Below are 9,814 nucleotides of genomic sequence, written 5' to 3'. Positions count from 1 at the left end.
TGGACTGGGGAAGCCTGAGGAAATAGGCACTGCTAGGGAGTGCCACCAGAGGGCACTCTAGGCACATGACAGGGGATAGAGACTTCTCAGCCCAGCCAGACTGTATTAACTTGGCCTTTACCCTTCTGAGGGCAAACCCCTGAGGAGGAGGGGGAGCAAGGAGCCGGGCATACAAGGACTGGGGGTGGGGTCACCCAAGTTTACTGACACCTCCAATGCCGAAACCTGACCTTATTACAGAGGGAGGCCTGATCCTGGACAGCCTCTATCAAGGTCACAGGTAAGACCTGAGTCTGGTTATCTTGATCTTAGACTGAGACCTCCCTCACCCCAGTCCATACTGAGTCCTGGCCTAAACATGATCCTGGTCATAATCTGAGGCTTGACACTGCCTGGTCCCTACACTGAATCCTGATCCTGATCTTACACTGAGTTCTAACTCAGTCCATAAACTAAACCCTGATCTTTATCAAAAATTAAACCCTGACCTGGGCACAGACTGAGTCTTGATCACGGGTCTACATTAAGCCCTTATTGTGGTCCCAACCTGAACTCTGACCCTGATCCATACATTGAACACTAACCCTGGACAAAGACTGAATTTTCATCATGGTCACAGACCGAGTCAGGCTTCAGTCCCAGAAGGAAATAACTCCTGGAAATACTTTTGAGGGAGAGAAAAGGAATTCTGGATCTCTGAATGGTCCAGAAACTCCTGGACATTAGACCCCTGAGAGGCCAGACAGAAAGGCTGTCTAGGACATGAGGGAGGAAGGACGGCCAGGCCTTCTCCAAATACCCATGGAGCTCCGGGGGGGGGGGGGGGGCCTTCCTCCCTGCCTGGATGTCTGAGGGGCCTGCAGGCTGAGTTTCTTCCATCTGCACTTCTGACCCCCTAGGAACCTTGAGCAAGTCCCTCTCATTGTCTACCCCTTGTTACCTTTCAGGGAAAATGTGAGGAGAAGGTGACCTTGCATGTGAAAGTGTCCTTCCACGGACCAGGCCATGACTGAGGACTTGTGTCCCCTGTGCTCTGGATGCCCCTTCCCTCCTCACTCTGGCTGGTCACTCCAAATAGGCAAGAAAGAGTGAATCATGCTCAAGGTGGCACCAGCCAGGCCTCAGCCTCAGGTTGGCAGGGGCCCGGGAGCGTGAGGGCGGTGTGGGCTGGGTAGCAGAAGTCCCAGAGGTCCCCGTACACTCCTGGGGTCTGGTGTGTATGAGGGCTGGGAAGACCACACACCTGTCCCCAAGGCACACGGGCCAATTCAGTTTCTGCCCTACTCAGGGTACAGCCTGGGTGTCTTGCCCTGCAGGGCCAAGCTGGCCTCTACCAGGCTCACTGGCCAGCTCACCTTGGGAGGGACCGAGGGCAGGAATGGGGACCAAGCCAGGCAGGAGCCCGGGCGGGGGAGGGGACAGCTCTAGTCAAAAAACGCTGACGCCAAAGACAATGAGCTCTCCGAGGCTGAGGCAACTCATTTGGTCCCGGCCACGCTTTATTAAATTCTCATAAACCTGTCAGGGGGGACAGGGCTCGCTTCAGTTTACCTCATTAGCCCGACACAATGACAGTGGGGGGGGGGGGCGGGCAAAGGGAGGAGGCGGCAAGGGGAGGCCCTTGCTCAGCGCTGAGAACTGAGCCAGCCGGGAAGATAATTGAATTAAGTGGCTTTTGTTAATGGTTTTTAAGACTCCGAAGTGTAAATAACATTTAGGGGCTTTCTTTTAATGGTGCTGGGGTTTTAGAGACCCAGGGAGCTTAGAGGAGGCCCAGCAGGTCCCTGCCCCTCCCCCACCCCAGGGAGCTGCACGGTGACGCCTTGAAGTTAGACTGGGAGGAGCGAAAGGAAGGGCCAGAGAAGGTATGACAACTTCCTGGTGGGTCTTTGAACCAAGGCAGGGAGGGGACGTGAGCAAGGGAGGACAGAGAGGCTGGGGCTGACTGTGATGGCCTGCCCAGGCTGGAATGCCGCCATTGGACAAAATGAGCAGGGACATCCCTGGGGTGTTACCGGAGGCATGGCTTGTAAGTGTTCAGGGGACACTGGGGCATCCAGTGTTCGTTCCTCATTGATGGTCTCCGGACTTTATGGGTTTGTTGCTTATTGCCAGTGGGAGGGGCTCCCCTGGAAGGTGGTGAGGGCCTCACCATGGCACACGTGGGAAGGCTTCCTGGTGGATTAGACTAGACCTCAAGCTTCTGGTTTTGGACCCAACCCCTGGCTTTCCTCAGTGACAACTTCTCCTTCTCTGCAAGTAAGAGCAGGTCCAGGAGCTCCTGGGGCTGGAGGCAAAGGGCTCTGACTAGATCCCAAGGAGCTGGAAGTGAGATGGGGCAGGACTGGCCCCAGGCCAGCCCATAAAGGGTTAAGGCATTAATCGCCCTGCATGCGACAAAGGGAAGTGGGTTTTCTGATCCAGAAAGGATCAGTCCGTGGGATGCCCCATCAGACCTTTCAGCGTGAAATTACACCCCAGCAGGGGTGCTCCCCCCCCCAACTACCCGCCTAGGCCTGGCACAGGATTAGGGCCTGGAGTCATCAGTTTAATAGATCCCACCTCCCCCACCCCCCCTACCACCACCCCCTCTCTCCCAGGAGCCTTCAGTCCTTCTTCCAGGCCCGGGCCAACCTCTTTACTCACCTGCTGTCCACCTGGCTATGGATCTGTCTGGTCATCTCTGGCCTCACTCTTAGTCTGGTCATTCCACCGGTCTCCTGGGCTGAACCCTGACCCCAGCCATGCACTGAGCCTTGACCCCACTCTCTATTTTAGTTTCTTCATAACCTTTAATCAGCATCCCAGATGTATTTGTTTCATTGCTTATCTATGTCTCTCCCCACTAGCACTAAGTGCATTTGGAGCTGAGACAGTCTGTTCATCACTGTATCCCCAGCACCCCAGCTCTGTCTGGCCTGTGGACGGTACTCAATAAAATTAACTGACTGAAGTGCCTCCCGTCCACCTGACAAAGCTTGGGCTGTGGTCCCTAAACTCTGGACATTGGTGCTCGGGACTGAGAGGTAGGAGCTAAAGCCTGTGCCGGGACAGAGCCATGGCCTCCAGAAGAGACAGGGGTCTGTGCTATTGCTCTGCCTCAGGGCCAGCTTCATCTCATAAGGATGTCGTGAGTGAGACAAGAGAAGGGAGAGGGTGCTCACCCATCCTTGGGTGCCATCCCTGAAGACCCTTTCACCTACTTCCTTAGGCTGCTGCTAGGCCTTTGCTACGCAAATCCCTCTAAGCCCTGTCTGCACCTACAACTGGCCATACCCAGCACAGAAAGAGGCCCTGGAGGGGCGCCTGGGTGGCTCAGTTGGTTAAGCGGCCGACTTTGGCTCAGGTCATGATCTCACGGTCCGTGAGTTCGAGCCCCGTGTCAGGCTCTGTGCTGACAGCTCAGAGCCTGGAGCCTGTTTCGGATTCTGTGTCTCCCTCTCTCTGACCCTCCCCCATTCATGCTCTGTCTCTCTCTGTCTCAAAAATAAATAAACCTTAAAAAAAAATAAAAAATAAAAAAAAAGAAAGAGGTCCTGGAAGGAACACTTGAGGAAACTGGGGCAGGTGGGGGTGGGGTGTGAATATCACACAGTAAAGAAAACCAAGCAGGACATTCAGAAACCAAGGCTCCCTAAGGCAGGCAGGCAGCCTGTATAGACTACCCTCCAACATCTACACAGGAAACAGAGGCCTAGAAAAAGCCAGGGCTTGCTCAAGGCCGCACAGCAAGGCCAGACAGGAATCAGGTGCCCGAGATTGTAGGCAGAGCTTGTCCTTCATACTGTTCAACTTGACAAGAATGGCATTCAGGTTGAATACTAACTCAGAGCCAGGCTTTGGGCCATGCCATGTCCTGCCCGGGGTGTTCCATCTGCGTGTGGGTAAGAACTGTACGCGGTAGCCAAGGGGGTTCAAGAGAGGGAAGGGGCTTCCTCTCCCCTGGTGTTATCAGGCCAGACTCCCTGGAGAGGGTGGTTTGTGAGTGGGTTCTGTATAATGACTAGACTTTCCCCAGGAGGAATCAGCAGGAGCAAAGGCAGGTGGGAAAGGGCACAGTGAGTGTGTGAGGCCCCACATGATTTGGTTGGACATCCCAGAACAAGATGAAGAGACATGCTCTGTGTGCACAGTCCCCCACCCCCACCCCAGACCGGGGCCTGATGAGGAGGTGGCAGGTTTCAGCACAGCAGGAGGAAGAACTTCACAAGAGTCAGACCTGGCAAGGAGCTTCCCATCCCTGCAGATTTGTGAGCAGGGGCTGGGTGTTAGTGACCCCTGCCCGAATGGAGACTGAACTAGAGATCCCTGCAGATATCTATTCTGAGAACCTGTAGCAAGAACCTCCAGACCATCCCTAAGCCTGCTCCTCCAGCGGGCCAGCTGCCACCCCTGCCCTTGTCCATTCCCTTGGGCTTGGCGGGGTTCTGGTGGCTGGAATGGGGGAGAAGGAGATGAGAAGGCAGGCAGATAGACTCCTCCTGCAGCTCCAGCTACTCAGGGTCCTGTCTGTGTATCGTAGCGTCCACCCAGTCCAGTCTAAGGTACTTGAGTCCAAGCCTGACTTAAAAACAGGACTAAGACCCTGAGAGGGACTTTTCCCATATTCCACAGTCCGAGAGGCAGATTGAAGGTGGCTTGCAAAGAGCAGACTGAATGAGGGAAGCATTTCGGGCCATTTGTCGGTGCTGCCTCCAGAGGGAGAGGCCCCAGGGTCTGAGGATATCCTGTACCTTCTAAAAGAACCGAAACTCTCTTCCTTCTCTCCCGTGTTGTCAAGCATCCGCTTCAGCCTAATCTGGATTCTTCCTGAGGTAATGGAGCTCCTGTTTCTTGGAATTCTCCCTCCGAGAGAATCTTAAGGGAGAAACCAAAGCGTCTTTCCCCCACCCCCGACTGCCCAGCACATCTGCATGGAGGCGGGGGGATGGAGGGGGTGACCCTGTGAAGGACCCAGGCTTCCAGGTCTGCCAGGCTGCTCAGGTGGAGATGCCGACAAAGAGCGGCTTTGTGCACACACATGCTCACGCTCACGTGCACCCGTGCACGCCCCACACAAGCTCTTTCCAAGAACGGCTCTCCAAGCCTGGTTGCCAAGATAAAGGAGCCACTGGGCGGTCAGCCCCCAGGAGGAAATATCGCTCCTGTGGCCTTTGTTGTTCAAAGGGCTTTGCGAAATCTCCAGACTCCTCTTGGAACAGATCCCGGGCTGAGGTGGCGGTTTCCCGCAGCTGGAGACATAGGCGAGGATGGCATGGCCTCCTGGGCCTGGCAGGGGGGAGGAGAGCCCCAGGGGGCCAGGCTTGGAGTCATGAGCGCCCAACAGAAGTATAATCCTCCACTTCCATACTTACATTATTAGCTCACTCAATTCCCACAGGCCTGGGGGTAGGCAGAGATCTCCCCATTTTACAGTGATAAAACAGAGGTCCAGAGAAGCCTTGAGTTTATCAAACGGCCCCACCGTGAGTTCATGCTAGCAATGAGAGTGACTTGGCCCCCGTCTCAGACTTAGCTCAGCCCTACCCCAAATTGAGCCCTGCCCTGGCCACATTCTGAGCCCCAACTCTGACCTCTGAGCTGTGATTTGTCCTAGACTGAGCCCTGCCCCTGGCCTCAATTGATCCCTGATTCCAGCTACACACCGAGCTTTGACCCTGGCCCCTAACAGAACTATGCCGTACCCCAGACTGGTCCCTGATCCTAGCCTCAGATTGCCTCTCCTATTACCTGTAAGCCTCATATGAGGTCAGGGATCTGTGCTTCTCATTCACCTGTGCTGCTTTACATTTCTAAGTGTGTGTTTACTCAAGTAATCTCTAGTTTACCTACTAGATTATACATAGGGCTAGGGGGCTGAGTCTATTTTGTTTGTCAGCACTTATAATAGTGTAGTGATAGCAATAATAACAAACATTTGTTGAGCATTTACTAAATGCCAGGCTCGGGGCTAAGCGTTTTACAGATGCTGTCTCATTGAATCCTCACAAAGATCCCTGAAGTAGGTGTTATCCTGAGTCCACTTTACAGATGAGGACACTGAGCCCCAAGGCCACACTAGGAGAAGGGGTGTGGAAGTACAGGATGCTCTCAGTAGTTCTCTTATCCATCACACTCAGCTGCCTGGTGAGGGGAGGGGGCCGAGAGGGAAGCCTCAGAAGTAAGAGGCAGTGGAGGCATTTGGGCAGGTGGGAACAGCTGAGGGCTTTCTAGAGACCGAGTTTCTGAAGCCACAGAAGGGCTGGACTGAGGGAGATTGTGATGAGGGAGCCAGACCGGCTATGTAATGTGTGGAGTCCAAGGCAAAATGAAAGTGCGGGACGCTTGTTTACGAATTAAGGATTTCAAGATGGCAACGTCAGAACATTATAGGGCTTGAGCCCAGAGCCCTGTGTGGCCACAAGTCACACGTCCACGAAGGCAGCCCTGAGAGGGAGGACAGTGTGTGAGGATGGACGTGTGTGGATCAGGGAACATGGGTGCTGCAGCCAAGGACGGACTCACGTGGGCATTCGGGCCGTATCTTCAGCAGGCACGGGGCAGCAGTCACGGAGTATCTTTGGACAGCAAGCTGGCAGCGTAGCTAAGGAGGCCCGCGTGTGGAGGGGGGTTGGTGTCATGCTCAGGGTGTTCAGGGGCGCCCATCTAGAGTGTAAACTAAGAATGCATGTCTGGGAGCTGGGGCGAGTGTGTATGGAACATCCAGGCAACAGACCACGGGCTTGGGTCTGAGGGCTTGTATGGGGGCGGGGGGTGTGTGTCCGTGAGTAGGAGAGAGACAGACACTCTGAGATTGTGCAGCCCACGCGGAAGCCAGCATGTCCCATTGGTGCATGAGAGAGGGTATGTGTGTATGTGGTTGAGTGCGAGAAAAGGTGCGTGTGTAATTGTGAGTGTATGGGAGTGCGTGTGTGACTGTGTGAGGATGTGTACGTATCTCCACCCACCCCCCTGGGCACCGGCCTGTGCTGCCTTCCCTGTTGTGAGGGACTCCCAGGTGAACGTGTCCCCCGGCCCGGCCCCAGGCCTCTGTGGGGCCAGAACCCTCCCAGAGACATTCCAGCCCCGCCATAGGGTGGGCAGACCACAGAGCTGCCTCTAAGACTGCTGGAGTGATCCTGGGCCTGTGGTGTCAGGTTCCCGGTGGTGCCGGGCCCTCCCTCTGCAACCCTCTGAGGGCCTTTGTTGGAAGTTCAGACAAACTTGTCAGGGGGGCGGGCAGGAGGCCACCTCCTAATCGGCTTTCCCAGAAGGGAGAGGAGAATGAGAGATTGGGGGGGGGGGGCGCTCCAGTCCCCACAGCTCTGTGGGAAAAGGGGGGGAGGGGCAGGCCTAGCCCTACTGGCCCTAAAACGGCCCTAAAGCCATCCATCCCCCACGACCTCTCGGAAGGTGCCCTATCCCCTAGGCCGCTGAGGAGCCAGACTCCTGGACTCAAAGAACACTGGGGCCAAGGCCTAAGGAAAGGAGGCTTTGGGGAGAAGTTTCAGGGAGCACCCCCCTTCTGACTTTCTCATCTCACCTACCACATACTATCTGAACACCTTCTGCATGCCAGGCAACCAACACCCCAGCCTCCTCTGGGGCTTTCTCCTCTTTAGCTCATCTGAGCCTCCCAGCCAGCAGGCTGGTCATAATTAACGATTCCCATTCAACAGAAGAGGATACTGAGGACCAGAGAGGGCAGTTATTTGCCATAGTAAATAACACACTGAGAGTAGCTTGTCCCAACCCCATAATAGAATCTTCTCTGCTTCGTTGGATTTCCCTGAGGTCCCATCCTCACCGTCACTCTGTGTGCTCTCTTATGATAACGAGGCTTCATCCACCATGTCTCTGTTGACAACCACCAAGGTGAAGAGCATGGATTCCGAGGTTAGCCAGGGTCATACCTTGGTTCACTTATTACTAGCTGCATGGTCATGGACAAGTTGTTTAACTGCTCTGTGCCTCATTTTCCTCACCTATACAATGGAGATAATAGTGCCTACTGCATAGAGTTGTGTGAGAATTAAAGTATCAGGCACAGAGAAAGGGCTATGTAGTATTTGTTAAAGAAATTAAAGTCTAGGTCAGCAGTGCAGACAGACCCGTCCCTTGAGCCCTGGTCCAGTACACTCCAACATCTTCCCTTGAATAAACTGAAGGTTCCTCAGATGAAGCAAACAAGGCCAGCCTGAGCTCAGGCTCATTTCCCCAATACTCACCCCAGCCCAAGGGTCTCCGTCTAGCATGTTGCCAAGCCAGAGACTCAGTGGCAACCTTGACCTTTCCTATTCCTACAGTCGCCTCAGTAATTCTAGTTCCTAGATTTCTCACCCATCTGACCCCTACTCCCAGACCACATTGATGCCACCCTCCTCTCACCAGGACATGACAATGGCCTCCCCTCCGGTCCCCCAGCCTCCTCATGAACCACCATACTACAAAGAGATGGGGGGATGGGTTTACTAAAATGCAGTCTGATCAGCCCCCTCCCCCACTGGAAATAACTCCCAATGGCCCCCACAGCTCTCAGGCTTGAATCCAAGCTCACAGCTTCTCTTTCCATTCTCAACCTCTGACTAGCCACCCCCCCCATCCCCACCATGTTCAGTGCCACCCAGACCAGCCCCTTGCTCAGGGCTCAGGGCTCAGGGCTCAGGGCTCAGGGGCTCACCCAGCCAGCTAAGTCTTGCAGCTTTGTATGTGCTGTGTCTCTCCCGGGACACCCTTCCCTCTTGCCCTGCTGGTGAACACTGGACCCATGAAGCACAGCTCCGAAGTCTTTCTCCCAAGGGGCCTTCCTGACCTCCCCAGGCTGAGCGAGCGACGCCTCTTCTGTACTCCCTTAGTTCTCTATTTTTCAACCCCAAATCACCTTGCGCTGTAACTGTCTTGAGAGCACTTTGTCCTCGCTTGTTTCTACACCCAGCACCCAACGCAGGGACAAGCATACAACAGATGCTCAGTAAGTGTTGAGTAGACGAGTGACTCGGGTTGCAGGGCTACCAGGGCACCTCCTACACCAGGGAATGCGTGTGCTGCAGGGCTGAAGTATGTAGGAGGCACACAGTGGTTCAGGTCTGGGAGGGAGCAGTGAGAGATTTGGGGCAGACATTTGATCTGCCAGCCCCTCCTAGGGGGGTGGGAAGGCAAGGTGAAGGAAGGTGTCCTGCCTAATCCTCAGCCCTACTGGGGAGAGAGGAATGTGTCTCCTGGGTCAGCACAGGGAAATGGGGAGGTCACGGCCCTCCCAGGGTCCCTGCAGCTTGAGGCACCTGCCCCCTAGAAACCCAGGAGACAGCTCCTCGCACACTATTCAGGCCTGCTGGGCTTCTACCAGCAAATCTTCAGAGGGGACTCTCACCACCCCCAAACCTCGGCCTTGAGCTTGTACTACCCCTGCTGGCTCAAGGGCCCTGTACAGACACTCTGGAACCCCAGGGAAGGGCAGTGAAAGCTGAATAGAGAAGATGCCTGTACTCTTTTCCTTGAAATGCAGCAGAAATGGATGCACACGCACGCGCGCGCGCACACACACACACACACACACACACTTATGAATTCATGGCACAGGTTCTCATACATACTTATAGACTTATAGGCTATAATCACACACACACACACACACACACACACACACACACTGCTCACCCTAAGCTGGAAGGACCTTCATAAATCTCTAATCCATCCTGCCACCCATAGCAGAAATCTCTTCTTCATTCTCTACTTGTTCATCTCTGAGGACAAAGAGCTCATTCCCTCCAGAGGTCGTCCATCCCACTGGAGAACAGCTCTGGCTTTAGGTGCAAATGTACCTGTCTGTCATCGC

The sequence above is a fragment of the Panthera tigris genome, chromosome C1 (assembly GCF_018350195.1).
Source record: "Panthera tigris isolate Pti1 chromosome C1, P.tigris_Pti1_mat1.1, whole genome shotgun sequence".
Classification (NCBI taxonomy): Eukaryota; Metazoa; Chordata; class Mammalia; order Carnivora; family Felidae; genus Panthera; species Panthera tigris.
This window is presented reverse-complemented; position numbering follows the sequence as displayed.